This window comes from Macaca mulatta, chromosome 10 (genome assembly GCF_049350105.2).
Source record: "Macaca mulatta isolate MMU2019108-1 chromosome 10, T2T-MMU8v2.0, whole genome shotgun sequence".
Classification (NCBI taxonomy): Eukaryota; Metazoa; Chordata; class Mammalia; order Primates; family Cercopithecidae; genus Macaca; species Macaca mulatta.
In genome coordinates, this window is record NC_133415.1 from 99206484 (window position 1) to 99212483 (window position 6000).

The window sequence follows — 6000 nt, forward strand, 5'->3', positions numbered from 1 at the left end:
TGAGACTCTGAAGTACAGAAAAGGGAGGATTTGACTGGCAGAGATTAAGGTTCTTATGTTTACTGCTGGAAACCCTGGGAAGGACCACCGTACTAACAGCAGCTGAAGTGTCCCCTTTGTTGAAGTGTGTTAGACACAGGACTCATTCAAACACGGTTAAAAGCCACAAACTTACATAGAGGGAAAAGTGTGGTGAGAAGGGGTATGGGGGCAGGGGAACTGTTTGGGTTTCTTCATCTTGATTCCTGCTGTGAGAACGGCCTGGGTTTTCTCTTATCCTGCATAGACACCTTCTGTAGTGTTCCTATACTTAAAGAATAGTGCTTAAGTAAGCTCCTTAGCAGAGCATTCAACTTACTCCAGTTCCACCGTGGCTCTGTGGTGGAACTGGCTTTCAGACTCACTTTTGCAGATGCCATGTTCTCGCCAGACCACCTGTTCCCTGAAAAACCATGCTCTTCTGAGTCTGTATGTTTGCTTGTGCTATTATTTCCTCTTCCTTGTCCAGCTGGCAAACTTCTACTCAACCTTCAAGGCCCAGCTAAGATAATCACTCTTCTATGTGGCTTTCCTAATCCTCTTACCTCAGGGAAATTTAATTGCAGCCTCATCTGTGATCCCAGTCTTTTATACATACCTTCATGATCCTACTGATTTACAATTCTCTATGTGCAGTCTCTTCCCTGGCTACCATAGGTGTGATGTGCACACCAGCAGCGGCAGTATCCCTGGGAGCCTGTAGTAATGGGGAAGCACCTCTCCAGCCTAGACCCACCCAATCAGAATCTGTCTTCACACAAGATCCTGGGGGTGGGTTCAAGCCTGACGTAGGCTCTAGATCAGATAAAGTCCGAGAAACAGTGGTTCTCAACTCTGGCTGTGAATGCACACCCCAGGTCATTTATAAACTCTAGATGATGTTAACAGGTGGCCAGGTCGACCCCCAGCTCCAGGAAAGTTGACAACCTGAGGGCAAGGACTCAAGAAGCCTGAGTCTATTCCCCCATCTATTCTTCCCCCAGTTTGCAGCACACTGCCTGCCACATAGCTGTGTCCATAGAATTCTACAGGAAAACTCCCTCCAGGGTGCTTCCAGACCTAACTAAATGCCTTTAAAAGAAATTGCCTAGAACTTTCCAAATCCCTAACTACAATGACTGAGGAGATGAATTTACAGAAAGTCAGTGTTTACAAACCACTTGCCTCGGTTTTTGGAAATGAGAGGAAACAGAAACTGAGATGGAAAATACAGATGAACTTCAGAATTAAACTTCAGAAAACGGTGGCTACACAAGGAGATGGACCTTGGGTAGGGAGAGAGTGTGGTGTGTTGGGAGGAGTCCTGGGTTATGACTAAAACCTCAGGCTGTGAACTCCTTCAATACCGACCATAACAGCATAGCATTGTTCTCAGCGTAAAATCAGGCCAAGCCCTTTCATTATATAAATAAGGGAACTGAAGTCCAGAGAAGCTGGCAAGGCCATGCCACCAGTTAGGGACAAAAGAAGGCCTAGGTCCTCCACTCCTGGTTTAGTCCTCCTCCTGCAGCACAGCTTTGCCACAAGCACAAGCCTTTCTGGACCTCAGGTCCTGATCTACAGGGGGTCTGGACTAGATGTTTTTGAGCTCTCTTCCAACTCTGGCCTTCTAGTGAGGCAGTGTAGCTTAACAGTTAGGAGCTGTGTTCTGGAGTGGGAAAGGCCTGAACTTGGATCCTAGCACTAACAATTTCCTTACCTATAAAATGGGGATTAGCATCAACCCTACCCTGTAAAGCTGTTGTGAGCATCAAGTGGGATAATAAAGCACTAAGCATAATAGCAGATTTCTAACTGTGTGAACCTGAAGAAACTGCAAAAGCTCTGAAACCACGTTTCCCCAACACAGAAAGCCCTACCTGCTAGGCAGGTATATTGTGTATTGTTGACACAATGAGAGAGCATATGTGAAGGCAGTCCAGGAGGAAAGTCAATACAAAAGGCAAAGCATTTGTTGGTGTTCCACTATTATTATTACTGTTTCCCAGTGGAAGAACTTTGGAAAATGTTATGATCAGTTCCGAAGCAGCAGCCAATGCAATGCCTGGCAAATAATAAGTGCTTAACAAATATTTTCTAGTGACTCACAGTAAACCAGCATAGCATGCCTAATAGGGTTAAAAATTCAAATATCTTAGGCAGCCAAGCAGATAAGTAAATAAACCAAGCAGCCTCCACGTAGGGTCTGTAACACTGCAAAGTACCACCTTGCCTAGAGGAGTTTAAATCCAACATTTTTAAAAACACATCAGGCAGCTGGGCCAAGACAGCCCCTTTGCAGCCTCTAGCCCATACTGATTCTGGCTCTTCATTACACCACATGATGCCTTGCATGCCATCTAGTCATTTTATGTGATCCAGTCTTGTCTTTCCAAGTATACCTGAAGCATCCTGAAGATGAAGGCTATGACATATACCGCCCAATCACCAAAAATGGCCTAGAACAGTGCTGGTCACATGGTGGATACTCAGTGAACAATTGCTGAACTGGGGCTGTAGGCCGGGTGTGCTGGCTCATGCCTGTAATCTCAGAACTTTGGGAGGCCGAGTTGGGTGGGTCACTTGAGATCAGGAGTTCAATACCAGTCTGGCCAAAATGGTGAAACCTTGTCTCTACTAAAAATACAAAAATCAGCCAGGCATGGTGGCGTATGCCTGTAATCCCAGCTACTCAGGAGGATGAGGCACAAGAATCACTTGAACTCGGGAGGTGGAGGTTGCAGTGAGCCGAGATGGCACCACTGCACTCCAGCCTGGGCAACAAGAGTGAAACTCCGTCTCAAAAAAAAAAAAAAAAAAAAAGAGAAAGAAGCCAGGCTGTAAACTCAAGCATAGTATTCCCAGCACCTCTGAGATGCTGCATGGTATGTATGTTTTTCTGTCCAGGTCCTGGGACCAGACTTAGTCCAGGCTGGGCTGAGGTGTGGTGATGGTCAAAGAAGGACTTGCCTTGCAGGGTTTTCTTCAACTGCACCAAATATGCTTCTTGCTGAGCCACCTTGGCAGGTGATACTGCTACATCTGGACACATTATCTCAGCACAGAACAAGCTAGAATATGCTGTACACTGAAGTTTTTAAAGAAGTTTGGTCCCTACTTCCTGTACCCTCAAACTTCCTTTGCACCTCCCTAGAGTAAGCATGAGGTATACAGAAAGACCAGATGGAAGATAACAGATAGAGGTCCTAATCCCACCTCCTCCACTTACAAACTCTAGAATCATCCCTGGCAGGCAACCTCTTTTAGAAACTTCACTATTGATAGCAGTAAAGTGCAGATAACAATAGTTATCTCAGAATACGCTAGAGGGTATATAAAGTGTGTGACACCGTACAGCCCAATACCACAATCCCTGGCCATAGGTGGCTTCTATGCACTTGAAAAGTGGCACAGGCTGCCCTCATTGTAAAATACAAACCAGGTTTCAAAAACAGTACAAAAACCAAGAACATAAAATATCCCATTAATAATTTTATATTGATTATGTTATAATATAATTTTGGAATATATTGTGTTAAATATATTACTAAAATAATTTCAGCTGTTTCATTTTTTAATGTGGCTACTATAAAATTTAAAATTATATCTGTAACTCACATTACATTTCTATTAGACAGCAGCATCACTCTAGCATAGGGCCTGGCACACAAAAAGCATTCCAATTGTCAGTTTCATTCCCCTACAGGTAGGACATCGGTGACCACCATTCACATCCCCTTCCTCTTGCCAAATTCAAACCCTGCCTTTATTTATTTGGTAAATATTTATAGTGCCTGGCCCTGTGTGAGATGCTAGAGATACAACATGAAGCAAAACCAGACACTATCTTTTTCGTGGACCTTACAATCTGGTGGGATGGGCAGAGAAATATCAACACTTTTGTAAATAAATGTAAAACTGCAGTTGTACAAGTGTTGCTAAGGACAAGTACCCAGGGTGATAAAGTGGGGTACTGGTCCAAGAGTCAGGGACAGGGATGCCTTCCCTGCAGAAGTGATGCTTAAGTGGAGATTTGAAGGATGAAGAAGAGTTTACAAGACTAAGCCGGGGGAGGAAGAGCAGACCAGGGAGGAAGAATACTCAATAAAAGGCCCCAAGGAAGGCAGGAGCTTGCGATGTAGAAGGAACAGAAAGAGGCCAGTGTGTGGAGAGTACTGAGCAAGCGGACGGACGAATAGACAGACGGGAGAGGTCAGCGGGACCAGATACCAAGGGCCTGGGTGAGGTTCTGGATCTGACCCTACAAAGGGGTGGGACGCCGGGCCACTTTCATGCCTTAAGTATCCAGATCTGCTCTGCATTTCTCGGCTGGGCGCGGTGGCTCACGCCTGTAATCCCAGCACTCTGGGAGGCCGAGACGGGCGGATCACTTGAGGTCAGGAGTTCGAGACCAGCCTAACACGGTGAAACCTCGTCTCTATTAAAAATACAAAAATTAGCTGGGCGTGGTGGTAGGCGCCCGTAATCCGAGCTACTTGGGAGGCTGAGGCAGGAGAATAGCTGGAACCTGGGAGGCGGAGGTTGCAGTGAGCCGAGATCGCGCCATTGCACTCCAGCCTGGGTGGCAGAGCGAGACTCCGTCTCAAAAAGGTTTCCAAAAAAAAAAGGAAAGGTTTCTCTGGGCACGGTGAGAGGCCGACAGGAGAGGGGCCCCTGTGCCTGCGGCCAGACCACTTAGGACACTGCAACTGTCCAGGCAGGAAGCGAGAGGGGCCTGAACTGAAGCGAGTGAGCGCAGGAGGTGGAAAGTACATGCACTGGGGGGGCTACTGAGCCGGCAGGATCCACAGGGCGAACTGGTGGACGCGGGCAGCGGAGTCCAGGTCGAGTATGACCCCGGGCTTTCAAGTCGTGCGGGTCCGCCCCGAGCGCTCTCCGGCTTCTTCCAGACCCTCTCCTTGCCCTCCTTCCCCGATCTTCCCACCCAACGCCTCCCTCCTTCTCCCTCCGACCGCTGCCCGGCCCAGCCCCAGCGCCTGACTGCCTGGCCCGCCCTCTTCCGCCACGCGACGCCCCTTCTGGGTCCAGGACCCGGTCTCGCCTCCCTTCCTAAGGCCCCGGCCGGGGCCGCCACCCCTCACTGACCTGACGAACCGGCGCGGTCCAGCCCAGGCCCGCCCTCTCAGCCCCTCAGCCACCCGGGCAGACGCAGGCCGCAACGCTCGGCCCGGCCTCTCTTCCCTGCGTCTTTCAGACCAGGCCCCTCTCCACCGCCTGCTGCGCCCCATCCCCCAGCGCACCCCTCACTCACCAGGGCGCCGACCTAGGCCCAGCTCCCGGTCCTGGGTCTCCCCTCGGCTGCTCCTCCAGCCTCCGCCCGCCCCGCCTTCTTGGGACCCCGCCCCGCACAGGCCGGGCCGGGCTCCTATTGCTCCGACTCGCCGTCACGCTGAACTCTCTTTCTTCAATTGGGTTGCTTGTCTGTCACTCAAGCAGGGGCGGGCACAGCTGCCGGTAGAGGGGAAAAACGCCGGCCGTCCCCGCCCCCCAGTGGAGGCCTCTTAAAGAAACAGGACGCCTTTCCCCTGCGGGCTACAGGGTCTGAAGGAACGAAATTTCCCAACAAACCCAAGAGGCAGCTTTCTTTTTCCCCTAAACTTTTTTTTTTTCTTTTTGGTATGCAGTCCTAGAGTGAAAGAAAAGGCTTTTGTTCCCTGTGTCAAATCATAGGTTGTGAGCTCTCAGCGGGCCTCTGGTGGCACTCCGCCCTGTGCCCAGCGGGCACTTAACCGCACACTCAACAGTGGGGATAGCTGTGGTTTGGGGAACTGAGTGGGAGGTGACAGTCGTGTCAGAGGCTGTGAGCAGCCGCGCTGCTCACCACCGAGTTGGAGCTAATTATACCGGCACCCAGGGCTGACCGTGGGCGCTGAGCAGAGGCAGAAGGGTACAACTCAGCTGTGCTGTTGGAAGGGATCCGTGGGAGGTGGCATTCGTCACTGCACCTGCGGATCGGAACAA

At 49.9% G+C, this 6000-nt stretch overlaps 1 protein-coding gene across 1 annotated transcript in view; it reads right to left on the reverse strand.

Moving 5' to 3' along the window:
- ELMO2 (engulfment and cell motility 2) overlaps positions 1-5300 on the reverse strand; it is a 41316-nt gene extending 36016 nt beyond the window's left edge. The window contains 1 exon segment of the mRNA NM_001266903.1: positions 5291-5300. The gene's annotated coding sequence lies outside the window, so the exon portion shown is untranslated.
- Positions 5301-6000: the final 700 nt, after the last annotated feature.